General features: G+C 43.9%; 1 long non-coding RNA gene across 1 annotated transcript; it reads right to left on the bottom strand.

The window, feature by feature from the left end:
• Positions 1–4,623: 4,623 nt before the first annotated feature.
• LOC125146738 (uncharacterized) lies at positions 4,624–11,939 on the bottom strand. The gene is made up of 3 exons (XR_007144863.1): positions 11,720–11,939; positions 8,091–8,316; positions 4,624–4,808 (listed from the first exon to the last, which is right to left on the bottom strand). It is a non-coding gene; the product is annotated as an uncharacterized LOC125146738 (long non-coding RNA).
• Between the last annotated feature and the right edge of the window lie 13,574 nt (positions 11,940–25,513).

The following is a 25,513-nucleotide window of genomic DNA, read 5'->3' as shown; positions in this document are numbered from 1 at the left end:
ATAGAAGTGGATTCAAAGTTAAGTGCATGCAGACCAAAGAGGTGAAATGTGAGTATGAACAGGCATAAACTTGTGAATTACTAATGTGGATTTAGGCTATACTCTTTAACTTGAGTACCCACAAGTGGTTTTAACAGCATGTTGGCTGGTTTATTGAAGCCTGGACTCAGTGCTGGCCTAGAGTCAATGAGGTTAAGGTATCAAAGGTCCAAGAGCTCAGGGTAACGGGAATCTTGGGAGTGTACCTAGGTGTGTAATCTCAGCCACCCTCATCTGTAACCCTGGCAAGGTCCAGAGGCTGCTCCATTACCACGGCATCAGCTACGCACAGGTGATGGAAGTACCCTGAAAAGCAAGGCCAAAGATGGTAGTGGGGGAGATACCACCTTAGAACTGGACTTTCTGATTTCAGTGGGACTAGAATTCTGGATTGCCAAAGGCCAGGTGGTGGCTCTTAACTTCAAGGTCAGGTTGGGTGAATTACCACAATAGGCTGCAGGGACAGAAAGGCTCTTAGAGTGTTTGCACTTTCAGAGATCTGTGGTGGCAGCTAAATGATCACGGGGTTCTTAGGAATGAACAGATGGGCAGTCTACGAAGGTGTAGCTTTAGCTATATATTTGGAAAACAGAAGCCTGACTCAAGTTGCCACAGTGGGACTATACTGCCTCATATCCAATTATCAAACCAAGCCAGATCACAAGCCTAGAGCCCCTCAATTAAGGGGAAGGCTGGGTCCCTTCAAGGGACCTTCCAAGCCTCCCCTAGAAAGACTTACATCCAATTTTTAAAATAACAATGCAGTGGGAGGGTGCCAGTAGATACTGTTTCTTAGCTGAGGCTATTCATTTGGGGTACAAAATACCACCCAGGTTAGAATCAGAGTGTATATATATACTAGTATGTGTGTGTATATATATATATATATGAAGTAGACATACTTGGTCATTGGCTGAATCCCTCCACTGGTTGCCTGATCCCTTCTTTTATTGTCTCTTATTTAATCCGCTCTATGGCCTCTATGGCCTTACAACAAGAATGGTCTGGAGAGGAGATATGTAGATGGACTTCCTGGAATGGGCACAGAGTATGAAGACAATCATGTCTCACAAAAATGCCCAATAGGAGGCACATACTGTAGATAAGTCACTCAATAGGTGGACATAATAGATGGACAATAATGGGTGGACAAGATGACTGGTCATGTAGATGTCAGTTAGCCTTTTTCCCCATCCACCCCACTGACTGCCCAATGGTCAGGTACAAGAGTGGCATGGTGACAGAGACAGAAGCTATGCATAAGCTTAATAGCATAAATTCCCCTCACCAAAGTTAATTTGGCCATCACCACTCATGAGTGCCAATAGCAGAAGCCAACAATGAGTCCCCAATATAGCACCATTCCCTGGGGAGACCAGCCAGTCAAACGATGTTAAATTTACTTCATAGAAGCTCTTCCCTCATTGAGGACAGAAAAGTGTCCTCCTGGGAATAGATATATTTCCAGATTTTCTTCCCATGCCTCAAATGCTTTCATCAGAATCATCAAAGACCTACAAAGAATATTTTATAAAATACCACCAAGAAATCCCCATATGACATAAATTCTGACGAAGAAACTAATTCTATAGTGAAAAGGATGTGGCAATTGGCTCATACCATGGAATTTATTGGTTTTGGATATACATTATTACCCAGACACAGCTGGCCTTAAAGAACAGTGGAATGAACTTACTGAAGGCTCATTATGGTGGCAGTAGGAATATGGCACCCTAACAAGCTGGGGAGCTATCCTCCAGGAGCAACACGTGTTTAAAACCATCAACCAGGGGCGCCTGGGTGGCGCAGTCGGTTAAGCGTCCGACTTCAGCCAGGTCACGATCTCGCGGTCCGTGAGTTCGAGCCCCGCGTCAGGCTCTGGGCTGGTGGCTCAGAGCCTGGAGCCTGTTTCCGATTCTGTGTCTCCCTCTCTCTCTGCCCCTCCCCCGTTCATGCTCTGTCTCTCTCTGTCCCAAAAATACATAAACGTTGAAAAAAAAATTAAAAAAAAAAAAAAACCATCAACCAATATTTGATGTTGTTTGCTCCATAGCTAAGACACACATGGATAGGAACAGTCCCTCTTATGAGTACCTCTACAATCCAGTTAAAGAATATTTGCTCCTTGTTCTCACAATCTTAGTGTTGGCAGGTTTAGAAGTTTTAATTCCTAAGTGAAAAGACACTTCCAACAAGGAATACAGTCATGGTCTCACACTGCTGAGACTGCTCAGTCGTCATTTTGGTCTCCTCATGACACTGAGCCAACAGGCAGATATGGGTTTTCTATTGGCTGGGATACCTATTCCTAATGTTAAGGAGTAAGTAGATTATTGCATATTTCAGGACATCGTAGTCTAAGGAAGCATCAAGGAGAAATTCTAATTTCAAGTTGTCTCTGGTATACCAATCATTTTATTTTAAATTAACTTGACAGTCAGGAACATGTGGTCTTGGGGCACCTGGATGGCTCAGTCAGTTGAGTGTCCAACTTCAGCTTAGGTCATGATCTCACAGTTTGTGGGTTCGAGCCCCATGTTGAGCTCTGTGCTGACAGCTTGGAGCCTGGGGCCTGCTTCGGATTCTGTGTCTCTTTCTCTCTCTCTCTCTCTCTGCCCCTCCCCAGCTCACACTCTGTCTCTCCCTCTCTCAAAAATAAATAAACATTTAAAAAAAAAAAAAAAGGAACATGTGGTCTAACATGAAATGTACAGAGGTGGGAATTCCTTTTATTAATTAATTGATTTATTTTTTATAATGTCAATTACTATAATTTTATTTTTTAATATGAAATTTATTGTCAAATTGGTTTCCATACAACAACCAATGCTCATCCCAACAGGTGTCCTCCTCAATACCAATCTCCCACCCCCCATCAACCCTCAGTTTATTCTCAGTCTTTAAGAGTCTCTTATGGTTTGGCTCTCTCCCTAACTTTTTTTTTTTCCTTCCCCTCCCCCATGGTCTTCTGTTAAGTTTCTCAGGATCCACATAAGAGTGAAAACATATGGTATCTGTCTTTCTCTGTATGGCTTATTTCACTTAGCATAACCCTTTCCAGTTCCATCCACGTTGCTACAAAACGCCACTGTCTTTTTCAGAAAGAGACAGAGTGCGAGCAGGGGAGGGGAAGAAAGAGAGGGAGACAGAATCTGAAGCAGGATCCAGGCTCTGAGCTGTCACCACAGTGCCTGATGCAGGGCTCGAGCTCACAAACCACAAGATCATGACCTGAGCTGAAGTTGGATGCTTAACTGTCTGAGTCACCCAGGCACCCTAGGAATTCCTTTTTTTTTTTTTTAATTTTTTTTTTTTTCAACGTTTATTTATTTTCGGGACAGAGAGAGACAGAGCATGAATGGGGGAAGGGCAGAGAGAGAGGGAGACACAGAATCGGAAACAGGCTCCAGGCTCCAAGCCATCAGCCCAGAGCCTGACGCGGGGCTCGAACTCACGGACCGCGAGATCGTGACCTGGCTGAAGTCAGACGCTTAACCGACTGCGCCACCCAGGCGCCCCTGGGAATTCCTTTTTAAACTTCAGTCTAGGAAGGGGTGCCTGCCTGGCTCAGTCATTGGGAAGTGTCACTCTTGCTCTTGGGGTTGTGAATTAGAGCCCTTTGTTGGGTGTAGAGATTACTTAAAAATAAAATCTTTAAAAGAATAAAAAATAAACTTCGGTCTGGGGAAAGCCTATGAAAGGTTAATCTGGCCTATGGATAAAAACAGAAAACTCAAACTTTTGCAAATCACATAGGAAAGATATCAAAAGTGGAAAAGCCCAGTTTATGATCACTGACTGAAAGGACAAAGTCTTCTGACACAAAAGCAGTTCAGAAAGAGAGAGCAGGGAGAATTCAAAGACCACAAAGAGGCTTACCATGAATACTCGGTCCTGGTCTGAGGGCCCCTCCACGCTCCTGGGCTCTGTGGTGCTCCAGATTTGTCCAAGATGGGTCAGATCACAGTAGAAAATTTGACCACAGATTCAAAGATGGTAGTAAGATTTTGTTATTAAATAAAAGCTCCGTACGAGAAGAAATGGAAAACACCAGAATGTGAAGAATTCCTTGACTTGCTTGCCTTGCTTAGGGATGGGGCTTCTATCTTCCAAAAAGAAAAAAAAAGGTAGGGGCGCCTGGGTGGCGCAGTCGGTTAAGCGTCCGACTTCAGCCAGGTCACGATCTCGCGGTCCGGGAGTTCGAGCCCCGCGTCAGGCTCTGGGCTGACGGCTCGGAGCCTGGAGCCTGTTTCTGATTCTGTGTCTCCCTCTCTCTCTGCCCCTCCCCCGTTCATGCTCTGTCTCTCTCTGTCCCAAAAATAAATAAACGTTGAAAAAAAAAATTTTAAAAAAAATAAAAAAAAAAAAAAAAAAAAAATAAAAAAAAAAGAAAAAAAAAGGTAAAGGATTTTCTTTAGATGCACTAAATCATGAGGCCAATTGCATAAAGCAAATGATCACACCCTTGAGAAATTTTCCATGGAACCTGAGACTGAAAGTGTCCAGGATGGAGATACGAATGCAAGTCTGGAGTTCCGGATCCTAGGATGGAGGTTGAGAATCATTAGCACAGAAAAGATGTGCCAGCATTCCTGTCTCATGAGCCTTTGTAGTCCTTGTTCAACTTGTAGGTAATATGAGCGTTAGATGTAACAGTTCACCTTTTGATCCCAACCTTGTGCCAAACAGTATGGATAATGTTTTCCAGTCCTGGGCCCACATCTTCCAGGCAGCTACTCTCCCTTCATATCTCATGGGACAAAATGTTCCTGGAAGGGAGGCAAAACAAGGGTCTGTTAGAGACTGTGGATCCTAAGTAGGAAGAATTTTTTTTTTTTTTTAAGAGAGAGAGAGCACGTGTGCACAGAGGGGCGGGGGGGGGGGGGGGAGGGAGAGAAAGAGAGAGAAAGAGAGAGAGAGAGAGAGAGAGAGGGAGAGGGAGAGGGAGACAACCTGCAGTAGGCTCCACGCCCAGCATGGAACCTGACTGTAGGGCTTGATCCCACAACCCTGGGACCATGACCCAAGCTGAAACCAAGAGTTGGACGCTCAACTGACTGAGCCACCCAGGCACCGGGGAAGAATTTTTTAATCCTAAAGCTAAATAAAAGCTATACAGGGGCGCCTGGGTGGCGCAGTCGGTTAAGCGTCCGACTTCAGCCAGGTCACGATCTCGCGGTCCGTGAGTTCGAGCCCCGCGTCGGGCTCTGGGCTGATGGCTCAGAGCCTGGAACCTGTTTCCGATTCTGTGTCTCCCTCTCTCTCTGCCCCTCCCCCGTTCATGCTCTGTCTCTCTCTGTCCCAAAAATAAAATAAACGTTGAAAAAAAAAATTAAAAGCTATACAATTTAATTCTCCATAGGTAAGTTAGTATGTATTTGTTATGCATGTTGCATATATGAGCTGGTGGCGGAATGTATGAAATTTTATGCTAAGCAAGACGTCCATGTTACGGTCTATGCATGGACATGGTTGACTACACACTCGATGATGTGTGTGGGCTGTACTGAAGAAATGGAGGGAAAGTCATTCCGGCTGTTATAAGAAAAACTGGTAGCAAAATAAAACTTTAAAACCAAACGTAAGGGGTGCCTGGCTTGGCTCAGTCAGTGGAGCAGGTGACTCTTGATCTCAGGGGTTGTGAGTTCGAGCCCCACACTGGGGGTAGAGATTACTTAAAAATAAAATCTTTTTAAAAATAAATGAAATAAAACCAAAAGGAAAAATGGAAGAAGAAGAAAAAAAAAAAGCCAGTATAAGCAATGCAGTGATTTCCCCAGAACAGCCCCGGTGACTGACACTGGGCACGTTGCAACAGAATTTAGCAGCACTGTAGAATTCCATCAAAATGCACATAACTTTCAGTTCAACACGTTCCATTATCATTTGACAAGAGCTCTTCAGCTTCTCAATCTAGAGAAATGTTACAGTTTACAGGGGCTCTGCACCAAGTTTCATTACAGTGGAAGAGAAAATACACATCTTGGGCAATTTACCTTACGTGTTTCTCTCAACAAATAGCTGCTCATGCACTTTATTTTAATGGAGAGGGCTCTTTCTTTGACATCAGAACCTTCTTAGGAATTTCTGTTTTTCGGGGCACCTGGGTGGCTCAGTCGGTTAAGCGTCTGACTTCGGCTCAGGTCATGATATCACAGTCCATGAGTTCGAGCCCTGCGTCGGGCTCTGTGCTGACAGCTCAGAACCTGGAGCCTGCTCGGGATTCTGTGTCTCCCTTTCTCTCTGGCCCTCCCCTCTCATGCTCTGTCTCTCTCTGTCTCAAAAACAAATAAACATTAACAAAAAATTTTTTTTTTAATAAAAAATAAAAAAAATAAAGAATATGTTTTTCATCCATGTGAGGATGAAGCACTGATTCCCGGTTATGAGGTGTCTTAGGATGTCAACATGAAAAAAAGATAAATAACAATACAATTAAATATTAACCTTAAAAATATTAACTTTGAACAATTTTTTTAAATGACCATAATTTCAGCTGTTTCTCTGGTAGCTCAGGTGAGTCTGGGATGGTGTTCCAGGTGGGAGTAGTGGGGCCATCATGAAATAGAAGAGGGAGTGTTCTGATGCCAGAAGCCACAACAGGGCCTCTGACCAACTGTTGAAGAGTATAAAGTTCCTAAAAAGACGGGGCTGACATCCTGGAAGAGAAAGCAGCTCAGGCAGTTTCTAGTCCAGCCAAGCTCCCAGCCTCTCTGCTGTGCAGAAGGCTCACCAGGGAGTATGAGGCATGGAAAATACCAGAATGTGTGGCCATGGAAAAGGTCAGGGGAGTCGGGAGACGTGGTTTCAAGTGGAATGGCGTGGCTGCTGCAGTAATCTTAGCAAATATCCAGGTGCCTGAACTGAGTTGGTGTCCTAGTAAGTGAGGGAGGTTGGAGAACTGGTGCTCTCTACAAGTGTAAGTTCTAGGGGTTCTAGCAGGAAGGGACTGAAAGCTGGTGGGCTGAGGAGTCAGAAAAGAGGATGGTGGGCCTTGAGATTTCCAGTGTAGAGAGTCTGCAGACGCTGAGTAGGTTGGAGGACATTTCCTAGAAGTGGTCGTCTAGATTGAAGAGTAGCTGAATGGTGTTGGAGCTGAGGGGGTAAAAAATCTGAAAGGGTTTGCATGAGTGGGCCTCAGGGTGGACCATATACACAGGATGATGCCTGGCATGACGAAGGTCAGAGGTGGTAAAACCAGAGGACACAAACCTCAGTGGTGGCATATCAGTAATGGCTGGAAGAGGAATGGGGAGTGTAGAGAAGGGTGTTCTCTCTCCAGCCCTGTGAGAGGAGTGCTACCAGGGGCAGGCTCCACTCTACCCAACCCTTTCCAAGGTGTCCTGACTCTCAGGTTTCTGTGCATTTACACCCATCGTTCCTTCTGGCTTGAAGCCTCTTTGTTTTGCTGTTGTTGTCGTTGTTGTTTGATGTTTGTACATTTATTTTGTGAGCAAGAACATGCACACAAGTGGGGAGGAGTGGAGAGAGAGGGAGAGAGAGAACCCCAAGTAAGCTCCATCCTGGCAGGGCAAAGCCTGACCCGGGGCTCAATCTCAGTTTGTGAGATCACAACCTGAGCTGAAATCAAGAGTTGGACGCTTAAGCGACTGAGCCACTCAAGTGCCCCTGGCCTGAAGTCTCTTTCATTTCGTATCCTATTTCACCCAACATAAGACACTATCAATTTAGTACACTAAATATCTTTCAAGACCTCACTCTAATATCACTTCCAGTGTTAGGCCTTCCTCAACATTTTCAGGCAAAAATTAAACATTGTATCATGCTTCCTGCCTCAGGGTTCGGGTCAACGACCTCACCTCGATGGTAGTAATTCAGGCTCAACCACCACTAGTTCTGTGATTTCGAGCAAGTTACAAGAGTAATCTCGGTCTCAATTACCTCATTTATAAAACGAAAATACAAACAATAAATACCTCAGTAGTATTTCTGTGAGAATTAGAAGAGAGAAGTTTATAATTTACTGCCTGACACATAGGCATTGCTTAACAAAAACCATCTTTTTCTCCATGGAGAACCTTGTAACGTACCTTAGCCATACACCCGCCATCTCTTTGATAATCATTTGTTTATAGTCTGGTGATCTCTTTAGTGACAGAGACTTTGTCTCCCCATCCCATCTGTCATTAATGCCTGGCGTGAATCAGGGCTCCAGTGAATGTTGTTGAGATGACAGGGCCCAGCCTGAAGTGGATCTGCGCTGCAGAGGAACTGAGTAGCCAGCAAGTTTCAAGCAAATTTTGCTCTGAAAGGGTGCTAGAAACAAGAGAAATGTCTGGGGTTGGAATGGGACCACAAAGAGCGATTACCAGGAAACTTTGAGCTTTTACACAGAGGACTTTTGAATTTGGGTCAAGCCTAATGAAAACAGGACAGCCAGGGAAACAATCCAGCAGAGGGAAGCTGCCACCCACCATCTTGGGTCCAGTGGTTGATATTCATCCAGATTCAGGCAGGCTGAGAACCCCAAGAGAGGAAGCCAGATCCCACTAAGAGTCAGAACTCCAGTTAACAATGGTTAGTGAAGATATGTTACTGCGAAAGATGAATTTCCATGAGGTCGAGACCCAGAAACCTTCCTGGTTAGACAAAGACAAGCATGGAGGAACTCCCATGGTGGCCAGGGAGCTGTAGGTCTCAGGTAGGAAAGGCCTCTCTTACGAGGCCCCTGTAGCTTGGAGCCCAGAAGCCTGAGTGGTGGTGGGAGGGGCTGAGGAGACCCTCAGGCCTGAAAGCCCAGTCTACTTGAGGTGACCTTAAATTCAGAGAACTAAAGCATCTGTCCTCACAGTCTGAGCTCTCCTGAGACTTCAGCAATCCCTGAAAGGCAAGAGAAGTCTAACTGCCGGGCAAGTACAGGGAGCCCTGAGAGCCTATCCTCTTGGTTTTCTGACTCCAGGTTGAAGCTCAAAAAGTTTGAGGGGCCCAAATCTTGAGGAATCCCATAGAGAAACCTTTCCTTCTCCTCCCATCTGCAGGAATAAGAGAAAGCTCATTCCTCTTGCTAATGCCTAGCCCCCTCATCCTGCTGCCCTTCCCTGCTGACCTATGCAACCCTCCCCAGCCTGGCGCCTCGTTAGGCACGGGGTTTGTGAAGGGGGTATGGGAGGGAGGCACAGGGGCAGGGAGTTGACTGGCTGGCTGGCCAGCATCAGTATTGGGAAGGGTGGGAACACAGGATTATTTCTGCGGCCTGCACTAATGCTCACGTCCCCCAAGACATCTAAGGGAGCTACTGGCCCTGACTGCAAAAGTGTATACTTTGTCTTCCAATTTACTAGTCTCTTGACACTTCATGATGATTAAAAAGCAATATTTTTATGTACTGTCAGCAGGATTTTGATTGTGATGAATGTTATCATCTAATGGAATAAATCATTTATAATCACACCATGCTTTTCTGTGACTAGTTATTTCTACAGGTTGTATTATTTGCTCAAGAAATTCTCTCCAGGCATTAGATTTGACGCCTGTATTTTCACAGTTCAGAAGGTTCATGACTTATACATCTCACAGATATCCTTGCATCCTTGATTGATTGAGCCAGAAATACAAGAGCTGTCTCAGAGAAATCCCTCTCCCTACACTATCCCACCAGAAATCCAAGCTGTTACCCAGCCCTGTCAGTTAACTTTAATAACAGCTTCCAAAACTACTGCTTGCTTCTCACGCTGATTATCTCCAAGGAAATGGACAGGCACGTTCTGATGTGCAAACAGCCAGGAAGTCGAGGCCCAGAGTGTGGCGCTCTACTCACCAAGGGTGGGTTTGGCGAAGAGACAGAGGGCTTAATTCACTCTTCGTTCCCCACTCTCCATGCCTGAAGACTACCTTGCCCTTTGCCTACCAGCTAGTGAGGCATATTACAAAGAAATAAGTAAAACCATATGGTAAAATGGTATAATAATAGCCAAGAATACAATGGGAGAGAACAGAGTCAAGACCTGTGCAAGTACATGCACTCTGGATGTGACAGGTGGGGCCACAAGTCAGGGGAAAGGACACCTCAATGAGTGGTATTGGGACCGGTGGCTTTCCACATTAAAAAACATTGAGGGGCGCCTGGGTGGCTCAGTCGGTTGAGCGTCCGGCTTCGGCTCAGGTCATGATCTCACAGTCCGTGAGTTCGAGCCCCGCGTCGGGCTTTGTGCTGACAGCACAGAGCCTGGAGCCTGCTTCAGATTCTGTGTCTCCCTCTCTCTCTGCCCCTCCCCTGCTCATGCTGTGCCTCTCTCTGTCTCCAAAATAAATAAAAACATTAAAAAAAAAACATTAAAAAAAAAAACATTGAATTTGATTCCTACAGAGTGATGTGGGAAACAAAGGCAAAAGGAAAACATTTTAAAACTTATAGTCCACTAGGGGCGCCTGGGTGGTGCAGTCGGTTAAGCATCCGACTTCAGCCAAGTCACGATCTCGCGGTCCGTGAGTTCGAGCCCCGCGTCAGGCTCTGGTCTGATGGCTCAGAGCCTGGAGCCTGTTTCCGATTCTGTGTCTCCCTCTCTCTTTGCCCCTCCCCCGTTCATGCTCTGTCTCTCTCTGTCCCAAAAAAATAAACGTTGAAAAAAAAATTTTTTTTTAAAACTTATAGTCCACTAACAATTCCTTGAGACCGACAGAGAGACCTTCCTCTAGGAACCCAGCTGCCTCAATGATGACACTTTGCCAAGGACAAAAGGCAATCTTAGCCCACCCCCCCCCACCCCCCCCCCCAGGATCCTGTAAGTCTACTTGAACATATAAAAATTCCTTTGGAAACTTCCTTTATCTCTACCCCCAAAATATATGTTGGCAATCATCCTCCAAGCATATGGCCCCCTGATATACATGTGAAGGGTCTCATGAATGAGGTTTTACTAGACAGGAATACATGACCTTTTCCTAACACCAGCTAGCCCCCTCAACCTCGCTTCCAAAATTCCTTAGAAGACTTATGCTATCCCTAATGCCCTCCCAACTTGAAGGTATATAATCAATCACCTGTCACCCCAGGGCAGTTCTTTCTGCCCACAAGTCCTGTCCCTGTGCTTTGGTAAAACCACCTTTTTGCATGGAAGATCTTTCAAGAATTCTTTCTTGGCCATCAGCTCTGAACTCTGACATTTCCACATCACACGGTACCATACGTAAAAATAATCTTGGGGTGCCTGGCAGGCTCCGTCAACGGGGTATGTGACTCTTGGTCTTGCTGTTGTAAGTTCAAACCCCACGTTGGGTGTTAGAGGTTACTTAAAAATAAAATCTTAAAAAAAAAATAATAATCTCGGGGCACCTGGGTGGCTCAGTCAGTTAAGTGTCTGACTTCGGCCCAGGTCATGATCTCATAGCATGAGTTTGAGCCCTGCATCAGGCTCAGTGCTGACAGCTCAGAGCCTGGAGCCTGCTTCGGATTCTGTGTCTCCCTCTCTCTCTGCCCCTCCCCAGCTCGCACTCTGTCTCTCTCTCTCTCTCTCTCTCTCAAAAGTAAATAAACATTAAAAAAATTTTTTTTACTAAATAAAAAAAATAATCTCCAAGAAACTAAAGACCTAAATGTGAAACATAAACATCTAAATTACAAAAAACAATGAGGAAGGATTTTTTTTTAACCCCGGAGCAAGAAGTTCTTTCTTACAAAAAAAAAAAATAGAACAGGCAAAGGCTTATTTCTTGTTCATACCTCAACTTATTTCTTGTTCATACTCGAGCCACAATGGGGCTCTGCTCATCGTCACTCAACGAAGCAGGATGCTGAAGGCCCCATCACAGAACATGCTCACGGTGACGGGGCCCGGAATGGGGAGCACGGAGAGGTGGCTGCATCCCTACACCTCATCACTTCTGCCCCAGTACGCAGATCAAGTGAAGCCATGGGCCACATCTACTTTCAAAAGGGGCCTTACAAGGTGCCTAGAAGAAGATAATACTAATTGGGGAAACATTTCTTAAGACCAAAAAACACACAAAACATAAATTGTAGTAATAACAATAAGCTTAAATGTACTGGGTGCTTACTGTGTGTCAGGCATTCATTGTTGTAAGCACTGTAGACGTTTCCTCATTTAGCCCTTCATAATAACCCTATGAGGTGAGCTCTGTCATTTTCCAAATTTACAGTCGAGGCACTAAGGTTATGCAAATGGTTGTCAATGAATAAAACAGAGGCAAGAAACAAGAGAACATATCAGAGAAGGGGTGATGGTGGTGAACTCTTGGGAGGGGTTATGCAATTAAGTTTAAAAAAATTTTTAATGTTTATTTATTTTTGAGAGAAAGAGAGACAGAGCATGAGGTGGGGAGGGGCAGAGAGAGAGGGAGACACAGAATCTGAAGCAGGCTCCAGCTCTGAGCTGTCAGCACAGAGACACGGGGATTGAACTCACAAATGGTGAGATCATGACCTGAGCAGAAGTCAGATGCTTAACCAACTGAGCCACCCAGGCGCCCCAATTCATTAATTCTTTATACATTCCTGAAGCAAACCCTTTGTTGACTATACATGTTGCAAACATTACCTGTGGCTTACTTTTCCACTCTGAATGGTATTTTTTTTTTTAATGGAAAAAAATCATTCATTTAATGTAGTCCAACTTATTCAGTTTTTTTAAATTTTTTTAATGTTTATTTACTTTGACAGAGAGGTAGACACAGTCGAGGGGGGAGGGGCAGAGGGAATCTGAAGCAGGCTCCAGGCTTTGGGCTGTCAGCAGGGCTCGAACCCATGAACTGTGAGATCATGACCTGAGCCAAAGTGTCAGATGCTTAACTGACTGAGCCACCCAGGTGCCCCTATTCAGTATTTTATGATTGGTGTTTCTTATGCCCAGTTTAAGAAAATTTTCTCTACCCCAAGACCAAGAATTTTGCCAATGTTATCATAGGGGCCAAGGGCAGGCTGCCCCAAAATATGCCAGTTTGGCATAGTGATTATTTTAAAATTATACATTTTTTAATGTTTATTTATTTATTTTGAGGTAGGGAGGGGCAGAAAGAGAGAAAAAAAGTTCCAAGCAGGCTCCACGCTATCAGCGCAGAGCCTGACACACAGCTCAATCCCACAAACTGTGAGATCATGACCTGAGCCAAAATTAAGAGTCACATGCTTAACCAACTCAGCCACCCAGGCGCCCCATGTAGTGATTATTTTAAATAAAAGTCACTTAAGAAACAGCTGGTGTGAGTGATGAGGTTCTTGAACGGTTAAGAAAGAATTCTGGAGACATCTTTGGTACAAAAAGGTGATTTTATTAAAGCACAGGGACAGGACCCATGGGCAGAAAGCGCTGCACTGGGGTTGTGAAAAGTGACTGATTACATATTTTTAAGCTAGTGGGGGTTAGGGATAGCATAAGTCTCTAACGAATTTGGAAGCAAGGCTTTCGCGACCTTGAGGGGCTAGTTATTGTTAAGATAAGGTTACTTTTAGTCTTTACTAAAACAAAAACATTAAGGAAATAAGGCAGCCATGAGTTGCTTGAGGAAGGTCACACTCTGCATGTTTCAGGTATCTATCAGTGGGCTGCAAACTGGAAGGAGATTTAATTTCAGCTACATTTCTCTTGCCTTTGTTTCCCTGCATCATAAGGACACTCAGACCCTCCTCTGTGCCCCTGAAAGCAGGAAATAAACCTCCCAAAGAAAAGGTATCTTCTCTGTACAAAATATAAAGACATCCTTATCACCAGAGATGGGAACTTTGATTTTTTTTAATGTTTATTTATAGTTGAGAGAGAGAGAGAGAGAGAGAGTGAGAGTGTGCGCATGTGCACACGCGCGAGCAGGGGAAGGGCAGAGAAACTCAGAGACAGAATCCGAAGCAGGCTCCAGATTCTGAGCTGTGAGAGCTCAACTCGGGGCTCAAACCCATGAGCTGTGAGATCATGAGCTGAGCCAAGACCAGGAGTCAGACACTTAACCGACTGAGCCACCCAGGTGCCCCCAGCGACAGAAAGCTGTCAAAGCAAACCGTGTTATTATTTTTTTTTCTAATCTACTACTTCAGTCTAAATTCCACTTAGAATTCCTTACAAACTAAAAATTCCAAACATCTGGTTTTTTTTTATCCTGTCAATTCCTCACAAATGTACTGTCCTTTTGTCTAAAAAGTATAAAAACTGCCGGCCTCTGTCATTCCTTTAGGTCTCAATGCTATCATTGGGCCTCTGTGTGCACATAATAAAACTGGGTTGTTGTTTGTTTGCTTTTTCTGTTAATCTGTCTCAGGTAAATTTAATTCTCAGTCCAGCTGGAAGTCCCTGAAGGCTCGAGGAAGAATTTTTCCTTCCCCACATTACCTTCTAGGATGCTTGTTATTTTTTCACATACACATCAACAACCTACCTAGAACGGATTCTGAACTATGATTGAAGGAGGAGTCAAATTTTATTGTTTTCTATATAGATATCCATTTAGCCACAGGTCAGGGGTTAGAGCAGAGGATCAGCCTGCTGCTACGTGTTAACCTTAAAAATAAAACTGCCAATTATTTTACTAGAAAAAAATGGGTTTATTCAGGAATAGCAGAGAACTGTAATCTGGGACAAGCAAGCTGTAGCAAAACCATGGCCTAGTCTGCAGAACAAAGGAGGGGAACACTGTGTGAACCAGACTAACACCATCTTGGACAAGTCCGCCATGATGACTTCACAGTCACCTGAAGCCTTAAGTATAGCCCCCACCCCACACACAAATTCTTTCTTTTCATCCAACCACACCCTTAAGTACGCCCTTGGGGCATAACGTCCTTGATCTGCTCTTGGAGATATAACTATGACACAACTATTCTCAAACATTTCCTCCTGGGTGGTCTACTAGCACGTACTCCCCAAACTCTAGGGCTACAAAAGCAGGTCTTACCGGAGATGGGACTGCAGAGATCTACTAGTTTTGCCACTCCGCAAGACACACTTCTGTCCGTAAGTCCCTTTAATAAACCATTTCCCGTCAAGCTGCACTTGTGAGCCTTTTTCTTCAGCACCCCACCTTTTAAGGTCATTTTGTATATACCGCCTTTCCAGAGAACGCTTGGACTTTTATTGAGGAAAGGGGGGAGGGTGCCGAGCAGGCTATTATAAACAAAAAGTCCATTGGCGTAAACTGGGAGTTCGAAATATAGTGGCTCTTCATTGGCTGAGTTGTGACTGTCTCTCATTGGCTGCGCGGTTGTGGTTGGGGGTGGTGTAGGTGGGTGGAACTTAATTCCTCCTGCGGGAATAGCAAAGAAGTATCCACCTGTTGGGTCTGCAATTGACAAGGAGGGGTGGGGCTTGGAAGGAAGTTCCCTCTGCTGTCTCCCAATTTCATTCTAAACTAGCTTTCTTTTCAGAAACAGGAATTTCCTGGAAGCTGTCATACCTCCCTGGATCTCAAGTGACAAGCAAGGCATTGGTCCCTGTGTTTAAGAGAAAAAGAAAAATAGAGACCGCAGCAAGAAATTGTCAAATGGGTGGGGTACATTTTCTTACAGTAAGAACACAGGATCTAAGACTGAAAGCCTCTGCACCTGTCATCCATTTGAACACTTAGCAAGGCTTGATAAGGTTCTTTCCAATGAAGTTCCAGTGATGTCTTCCTTTGATAAACCTTAGGTAATCTTAGTCAACAGCTTTGGCATTACTCTGTCTGTAGAGATCAGTTGGTAGGTTGTACCTGGAATAGAATACTTGGTTATGCATCATTAGTGCTGTAAAATAATCCACACAACATCATCTGGCCCACAAATGCTCTGCCAGGGAGAGGCCTTGGGGGAGTAACCAGAAATTGTACAGGCCTCCCACAGATGATGGATCACCAGCGGAATCACCGTTTTCACCTTGTGGTGCATGTCATGCTCCTAAGAGCTATGGGAAGGGCATCTGGCCACTCTAGTCCAGTTTCTGCTTAAACCCTGGCCAGTTTATCTATTTTAGAATAGTATTTTGAAGTTCCACCACTTTCCCTGATTCCAGATAATGTGAGCCACAAAGGCATTCATGAATCAATAGGCTTTGCATCTATTCATAGGCAAGGGTATCCAAGCTTTAAAAAACACCTTTTGAAAACCCTTAGAACTCTTTTGCCAACAAAGTATCAATCCTGTGCTTGGGCTTGCTTTAAAAGGGCATACATTTACTGAAATCTATTCATGTGGTCAACGGCTTCACTTGAATAAAAACAACTGGAATAAAATATATTGTCATCCTTCCAAGGGAACAGGGGGTGGGGGCTTGCGTTGCTCTCCTTGTCTTAACATGTTTTCCCACACTGCAATCTTTTTTTTTTTTTAAGTTTTTTTTTCAACGTTTTATTTATTTTTGGGACAGAGAGAGACAGAGCATGAACGGGGGAGGGGCAGAGAGAGAGGGAGACACAGAATTGGAAACAGGCTCCAGGCTCTGAGCCATCAGCCCAGAGCCCGACGCGGGGCTCGAACTCACGGAGTGAGTGATCGTGACCTGGCTGAAGTCGGACGCTTAACCGACTGCGCCACCCAGGCGCCCCTCCCACACTGCAATCTTAAAAAGCATGTCGTTCTTAGAATTCCATTGAAAGGTTCTGAAAACTGGTGCATTCAAAACATGCTAATTGTTCTAGAATTCCCTTGGTGTTTGTGGGTGCCATGCCTGGGGCAACAGGTACACAGTGAGAGAAAACACTTGGTGCTGCCAACAACCGTTTAGGGAGCACTGAAGATGGTGTGGGCAAAAAGATGCCCTGGTCAGTCTCCAAAGGTCACGAGTATGGGGCCTTAGAGTACGGCAATGTCTGAAAGAGATGCCGGAAGATGTCAGTTGATTAAAAATGAGAAAGAGGGGCGCCTGGGTGGCTCAGTCGGTTGAGAGGCTGACTTCGGCTCAGGTCATGATCTCATGGCTTGCGAGTTCGAGCCCCGCGTCGGGCTCTGTGCTGACAGCTCGGAGCCTGGACCTGTTTCGGATTCTGGGTCTCCCTTTCTTTCTGTCCCTAATCCACTCACATTCTGTCTCTGTCTCTCTCAAAAATAAATAAACATTATTATTATTATTTTTTAATAAGAACAAATGCGTCTGAGAACAGGAAATGGTTACAGCCTATTCAGTTACCCATGGAAGGAACAATATTTTACGATAGACATAGGAGAAGGTAACAAAAGTACCAGAAGAAATATTGGTTCCTTTATCAGTGGGGAAATGTTGGGGTTTTGCCACAATTGGCCTACAATCATGAAGCGCTCAAAAGCATCATGAGGACTGATACAAAGGCAAACAAACTTTTGGGAAGTGAGAGCACAGGTGCAGGGAGGGCTACAAGTTTGCTACCCAAGCAGAAAAGACAGAAAAACCTTTTCCACCTCATGTTGAGAAAACACTGTATAACCAAAGACCATTCTTTTCTCTGAGCAATCAGTCACTATTCATGAGGGTTTTTATCACCATTAACTTTAATTTGCCTTGCTGTGCATGCACGTGCATAATGTGGAACACCTTTTCTGCACCTCACATTCTCTCAGCCTCACTTACAGTTTCCAGTCTCATCTGCAGTAAACGGTACCATGCTGGCTCCTGTTGACACACCTCTCTTCAGGTGCGCGCTGCCTCTCCCTTCCTGCCTCTCGGCTTCTCTGACGCAGAGGCACAGAAAGCCTGGGAGAACCCACTTTGCATTCATAGGTATGCAAACCCGAAGTGTGGGGAAGTCAAAATTCCATGGGGCAACTCTCAACCAATGGAGGACATAGGCCAGACAATAAAAATGTCTTCCTTTTGTCCCCCCCGTTCAGATGATTCTGAGACTCATTTCATAAAGCTCTCTTTCTACCCTCCAGGGCCTGCCCTTTCTGCTCTCTATAGGTTCACTTCCTTTTTTTTTTTTTTTTAAACATTTATTTACTTTTGAGAGACAGAGGCAGAGCACAAGTGGGGGAGGGGCAGAGAGAGAATGAGACACAGAATTCGAAGCAGGGTTCAGGCTCTAAGCTGTCAGCACAGAGCCCGATGCAGGGTTCCAACTCACAAACCGTGAGATCATGACCTGAGCCAAAGTCTGACGCTTAACTGACTGAGCCACCCATGCGCCCCTAGATCACTTCCTAAATAGGCCACCTGACTGTGTAGGTAAGGCAGAAAAATCCTTTTCTGCTACCCTCTTATGGTCTGTTCCTAAGGCATATGAATTAAACCAATAAAAGAAAGATTCATAAGAGAGGAAAAAAAAAACAGGTTATTTATGTGTGTAACACACACAGGAAGAGTCAACAATGAGTAACTCAAACAGGTCTTCGGAATTTGGGGCTTATATACCTAACTTAGTAGATGAAGAGAAAAAAGAGAAAGGGCGCTTATGGAAAAACACATGACTTTTGGGAAAGATAAATGAGCCTTTGGAGAATAGATCAGAGACATGACAGTCTCATGATAATGTCTGTTTGGGTGTGGTGCCAATTTCTAGTCTCCAAGATTATACAGAGTTGTTCCCAAGACAGGATTTATAACAATTTGAGTTCTTCTGGGAGGCAGATAAGGGATTCCAGGAACTCAAATGCCTTCAGCTCAAAATAATTCCTATGCCCAAGTGATATGTTTGGGGGTGGCATACCCTGATCCCCTCCAAATGTAAGCCTCAGGTTAAACACACAAGCACATATAATCATACCAAACAATATGCTTAAATGACAATATCTATTTTTAAAATCATAATGAATAGTAGCAATCATCTTATTTTTTAATTTTTTTTAATGTTTATTTATTTTTGAGAGAGACAGACAGAGCATGAGTGGGGGAGGGGCAGAGAGAGAGGGAGACAATCTGAAGCAGGCTCCAGGCTGTCAGCACAGAGTCTGACGTGGGGCTCGAACTCACAGACTGTGAGATCATGACCTGAGCTAAAGTCAGACACTTAACCAACTGAGCCACTTAGGTGCCCCAGTAGCAATCATCTTATAAAGCAATATTTACAATACGTGGATTAATTTACCCTCTTCATTTGAATATTTCAAAGACCAAATGTGTTTATACATAGAAAATAATCCATAGGTTAGAAATCTGCCTGGGGATTATATAACCACATGCTTTATTTTCTCTGTCTCTTTGGATTTTAATTTCTTTAAAAATCTCCAGATCGGGGCGCCTGGGTGGCTCAGTCGGTTGAGCGTCCGACTTCGGCTCAGGTCACGATCTCGTGGTCTGTGAGTTCGAGCCCGCGTCGGGCTCTGAACTGATGGCTCAGAGCCTGGAGCCTGCTTTGGGTTCTGTGTCTCCCTCTCTCTCTGCCCCTCCCCTGTTCATGCTCTGTCTCTCTCTGTCTCAAAAATAAATAAACGTAAAAAAAAAAAAAATTTAAAAAAAATCTCCAGATAAACAATGTTAACTTATTAATTAGCTTAATATTTCATTGCCTGTGACTCAAAGTTATGTACAGGTTTTGGAAAATACACTGTTAACATTAAACAATCAATCAGGCTGATTAAGGATTTATAAGGGAAATATGGTAACAAAACATACACTTTTAGGTGAAAACTGTAGAGTCACATAATTTGTCATATTGTGTATATATTATAAGTTCCAATAGTACAAGAAACAATTTATAAAATACTGTTTTTTTAAAAGAATTAAATCAAAAAATAAAATAAGTAAATTTAGTAGAATACTTGTGTTTATATTCACATACTCTTATTTTTTTATTTTGTTTATTTTAATGTTTATTTATTTTTGAGAGAGAGAGAGAGAGGGCACATGCGCACAAGTCGGGGAGGGGCAGAGAGAGAGGGGGACACAGAATCTCAAGCAGGCTCCAGGCTTCAAGCTGTCAGTATACAGCCTGACGAGGGGCTTGAACTCACAGACCAAGGGATCATGACCTGAGCTGAAGCCAGACGCTTAACCAACTGAGCCACCCAGGTGCCCCTACATACTGTTAAATATTAGTGTAAGTAATAATAATCAGGAAATTTGAAATTTCCACTTAATTTAACTTTTGGGAGGAGATTGAAAAATTAAATTCAAAGTCTTGCAGAAACTAAAATACTACATGTGCATTTTCATTTCCTACTGTGGTAAAATCAAGGAGAAGACCTATATCATCTTTTAGCTAAAATTCACAACATAATTTATTTTATCAAAGGGTTTACCTTCACGGAGAATATTAAAAGCAACACATTAGCATTTAATTTCCTTGCATTTATTTATTTTTCCATTTTATATCTGTTTATTTGAGAGCTTTGCCTGTAAAAGTCCTAGCTGATAAAGGCACATTGTTGCAAAATACCTCCTGAAGGAATAAGACAGAACTCCATCTGATAAAGAATGTACACAGGCAAAATTAGATGGCCAGGTTACTTCCTTCTTTCCTCTTTTCCTCCCCCAATTCCAAATCACAAACAGCAGCTGATTTCAAAGCCCCCTCTGCCCCACCCAGCCCCACTATGGCTGAGAGGGCTTCTGTTACACTTGCTTAAGATTAATTCCAAAACTGAGAAGGATTTTATAAAATGCGCATTCAAATCCTGAACACGTTCTTCCTCCTTAACACAAGGATTCTCAGGGACCCACACAGATCAGGAGTCCATGATTTAGGATTCTAGCAAGATTCTTGGTCAAACAAGACCAACATTCAGAAGACACTCCCCAAGGGTGAGGGTAAGAGTTGCTGGAACTGAATCAGTAGTTGGTCCACACCACTGAACTGGGCAGTGAAGGTCCTTCCGTCCTTGGAAGACTTACCCTTAGCCTGTGCTGCAGGGAAAGCTGGACTAAAACACCAGATACTGACTCAGCAGAAAGCAACATTTCTCTCTTAGAATTCAACCTGAATTCTTTCAGGTATTTCCTTAGAAAGTCATACAATGAGAAACATTCAGGAGATACACTGGCTAAAAAAGTGTCTCTGTGCAGGAGAAGGTAGAAGACTTCCTATCCGCAGAGCCCTTTTGGGTACAGGTTAAAAAATGCTCAAGTGTTGTTTGAATCAGGGGAGAGAGGGCTCTTAGCCTTCATCCAGACATTTCGGAGCTTCCTCCAGGATGTACAGGCAACTGAGATTTCTCATTAGCATTTAATAGTCTATCACTATCAGCTCAGGTGGTGACCACATGCAGCCATGGGGTGTGTGTGCGTGTTAACCCTGGTGTTTCCCAGCACCCAAAGTATCACAAGTCTGTGGGGGTGGATCTGGAACTCTCAAGCCAGTAACTTGTCTCCCTTGGGAAACAGGTGGGAAAGAGGTGGGTCATCAACTCAAAATAAGGAGCAAAAAACCCTTGAAGCATCCAAAACTAAGACGCTGAAGAGTAATGTCAGTGATACGTGTACACATTGTCATTTACTGGTAATATTCTCCAGATAATTAAGGGACAAATTACTTTAGAGAAAGGGAACTCTGGAGGCGCCTGGGTGGCTCAGTCTGTTAGGCAGTTAGGCGTCCAACTTCGGCTCAGATCATGATCAAGCACTTGGGAAGTTTGAGCTCCATGTCAGGCTCTGTGCTGACAGCTGAGAGCCTGGAGCCTGCTTCAGATTCTGTGTCTGCCTCCCTTTCTCTCTGCCCCTCCCTCACTTGAACTCTGTCTCTCTCTCTCTCAAAAATAAATAAAAGGGGGGCGCCTGGGGGGCGCAGTCGGTTAAGCGTCCGACTTCAGCCAGGTCACGATCTCGCGGTCCGTGAGTTCGAGCCCCGCGTCGGGCTCTGGGCTGATGGCTCAGAGCCTGGAGCCTGTTTCTGATTCTGTGTCTCCCTCTCTCTCTGCCCCTCCCCCGTTCATGCTCTGTCTCTCTCTGTCCCAAAAATAAATAAACGTTGAAAAAAAAAATTTTTTTTTAAATAAAAAATAAATAAATAAATAAATAAAAGGAACTCTGGAGAGAAAATGAGGGAGCCTGGGGGTTCCCAACAGGAGATTCCAAATGAAGACTATGCTAAAGTGGGGCGCCCTAGGTGGCTCTGTGGGTTAAGCATCCAACTCTTGGTTTGGGCTCAGGTCATGATCTCACAGTTTCCGGAGTTCAAGCCCTGCGTCAGGCTCTGCGCTGCCAGTGCAAAGCCTGCTTGGGATTCTCCGTCTTCCTCTCTCTCAGCCCCTCCCCCACTGGCATTGTCTCGCTCTCTCTCAAAATAAATAAACTTAAAAAAAATAGACTATGCTAAATCCCTTTGTCTTCAGAAAAATATAAGCTGGGTGGTAGTGTCATGTGCAAGAGCAGCAAAAGGAAGTCCCATAATTCACAGACCTTGGGAGGAAGCACCTGGGCCGTGGTTGCACACAGGCCTCTTGGCAGAGAGGATCAAGGGCTTCCTTATATTTATTTTATAAAGTAGTGAAATTCTCTGAAACTTGATTAGAAAGAAGTCTTAGTACTGAAGCATTTCTTAAAATCTCTGTGACTAGTAATTTTTGGCCTGTTGTGAATTTGCATATCATTGGGCCTGATCTGCATATTTATTTTGTAACTCAGCAGGAACCACGAAGCTATTAAACTAAAGTTAGATTTTCCCGGTTCCCACCCGAAAACATTTTGGAGAAAGGGTTTAGGTCTGAAAACAGGAACAGTGTTTCAACGTGTATCAACACTGCATTTATTTTGTAGGTTATTTACACATATTTTGTTTGATTCTTGTAAGAACGTAAAATTTACCTTTTACCCAAAGGTTTTAATACTCAATTGAGCAGTTTCATTCTTTTCCACTGGAAGTCATTTTTTTTAAGTAAAAAAAAAGTTAAGAGTCATCCTCTTGAAGACTAATTTCTTTACTCTGTTTAAATGTATTAACATAAATTACAAAGTGCAATTTACAGCTTAAGTCTTCTTGTAAACATGGTGTTCTGCGATTTGGAAGGTTTTCTTTTATTTTTCTCTCAGCCTGGAGGGCTTTTCATAAAAGGCTAACACATTTAAAGTATCGGAGGTATGGCTTGATTTCTTAATTTTTCCCCTTGGGAGACACTGAATCCCTTTATCTTAGATTTATATAAGAGCTCAGTGATCCAACACAAATAAGAAATGCTTTGAGGTTGAGAGACATTATAGAAGTATTTTCTACAGAGTATTTTCTACAGCGCAGGCCTAATTAATTAAAAAGTCTCTTTGATATCAGACTCATTTTGTGTCACCCGTAGTATGCCCAGACCAATCCTCCGGAAACAAATAAATATCTGTTGGGGTTCCAATCCCTTGGATTCCCAACTCCTGATCCTTTACTTTATACCAATTAAACATAATTCATCTGGACTTTTACATGGGGAAGAAAATATCTCACTCAAACAACCGAAGACATTTTCAAATTATTAGGCAATCTAAAGATTAAGCAGTAGCATTTTTCTTGCCTAAGGAGAAGAAACCATGTATGCATTCATAAAACAGCTGCCCTGAGCTTGCCTGAACCACCACACACATACTTATCCTCTAGGGGGCGGTAGTTCCCTGTTTCTGGGAAAAAACAACCCTCTCTAGTTCAGAGTTTTGCCACTTGGAGCCTCTAGGGAAAATTCACTTAGCTAGGCCTAATTCGAACAGAAAGAAAACACTCCAGCTTCGAATCAGATAAAATTCTAACCTAGAAACTAGAAACATTTATTCCAGGAGACAGAAGCACAAGAGCTCTTCCATCTGCTCTGTCTGCAGGCAGGCTCACAAATAAGACACTACCTGTATTGTCTGGATTCATACCCATGAACATCTGGCAAAAGCCACAAGACAGTAATCCACAATAACAGGAAACAGAAACTGCAGTTGTTCACTTCCCAGTGCTCTATAGATGTTCTTAGTTGGTTGCAACTTGATGTGCTTGTTTCTAATCGGTTACAGATCTAATTGGACACAGATCTCAGAGACAGGCAGATACCCCAACAAGATCCAAATTGATTGTCATTATGAGGGTTCCCTCTGTATACAGAGCCTGAGATGAGGGCTTACCTGGAAGAGTTTATCTGGGAGATGATCCCATGGTGCAGGTGTGAGGAACCAGTAGGGTGAATAGTCCTTCCTGTTGGCTGGGGACTGAGGGGCTCCCCAAAGTGTGAGACTTTCAGTGCTAAAATTGGGGAAGTCCCAAGCAAACTGGAACGAGTAGGTCACTACGGGAACTGGGGAGCTAGCCCCAGAGAAGGAGGGAAATCCAGTGCAAAGCTGAGCTGCTGCATTGGTTTGATCTCACAGGACCTCATGGGGGTGCAGCTCAGAACTGGGGAGCATTTATGCACAGGTTCTCATCCCCTAGTAGACAAGCATTGCCTGTTGGGGTGTTTATTTCTCGCACATTCAGGGTGCACGTGCATGAATGAGTGCTTGTGAGTTCCCACAGGCATTTCTCACTGTGGCTTCAGAGAAGCCGTGGGCAGAAAGCCTGAGAAACAAGCAGCTGATGCCCATAACCATGGGGTCACGCCGACACGGATCTGGTCACAGCAGCAGTGGCTGGAGTCAAAACTGGCCTGATAGGGTGCGAGGTGGGGCAAAGAAGGGTTCAAACCAGGAAGGTTAATTTTGCTTCCCTTCAGTTGACTCATATTTGAGTTCCACATGGGTTCAGCAACTTCTGCTGTTAGCTTCACATCAGTTTATTAATTTAAATGAGATGAGACTCTCAAATTATTTGTTTAAATAGTAATTCTCTGGAGTAGTTTTATCTTTCTCTCATGTATATTGAAGAAGGTGCCATGCCAGTGATCCCCTCCTGGCAAAAAAAGAAAATTCACAGGCATTTGTACCTCCCCCCAAAACCAAGGTAATTTAAATGTCATCACCAGTGTAACATTTTTTTTTTAAGTTTTATTTATTTTGAGACAGGGAATGCATGGGTGGGGGTGGGGGGCAGAGAGAGAGAGAGAGAGAGAGAATCCCAAGCAGGCTCTGCCCTGCGGGGCTCCATGCAGGGCTCAAACTCATGAACCCGTGAGATCATGACCTGAGCCAAAACCGAGAATCAGATGCTCAACTGACTGAGCTACCCAGGCGCCCCCAGTGTAAAACATTATTAAGACAACTGTGTTTGGGGTGCCTGGGTGGCTCAGTCGGTTGAGCATTTGACTCTTGATTTCAGCTCAGGTCATAATACAGTTTGTGAGTTCCAGCTCCACATCAAGCTCTGCGCTGACAATGGTCTTCTGTTAAGTTTCTCAAATACCCCATATGATTGAAAACATATGATATCTGAAGAAAAAAAATAGTTACAAACAGAGAGGGAGGGAGGCAAACCATAAGAGACTTTTAAATACAGAGAACGAACTGAGGGTTAATGGGGGTGCAGGGGCCGGAGGCAGGGAAAATGGGTGATGGGCATTGAGGAGGGCACTTGCTGGGATGAACACTGGGTGTTGTATATAAGTGATGAATCACTGGAATCTACCCCTGAAACCAAGAGGACACTTGGTGTACTATATGGTAGCTAACTTGACAATAAATTATATATAAAAAAATTAATTAATTAAATTAAATTAAAATAAAAAGATTCTCTCTCTCTCTCTCTCTTTCTCTCTCTGGCCCTCTCCCCCACTCACTCTATCTGTAAAATAAAAAAATAAAAGTCA

This window comes from Prionailurus viverrinus, chromosome D1, assembly GCF_022837055.1.
Source record: "Prionailurus viverrinus isolate Anna chromosome D1, UM_Priviv_1.0, whole genome shotgun sequence".
Taxonomy (NCBI): Eukaryota; Metazoa; Chordata; class Mammalia; order Carnivora; family Felidae; genus Prionailurus; species Prionailurus viverrinus.
Note: the sequence above shows the minus strand (reverse complement) of the source record. Positions and strands in the feature narration are given on the sequence as shown.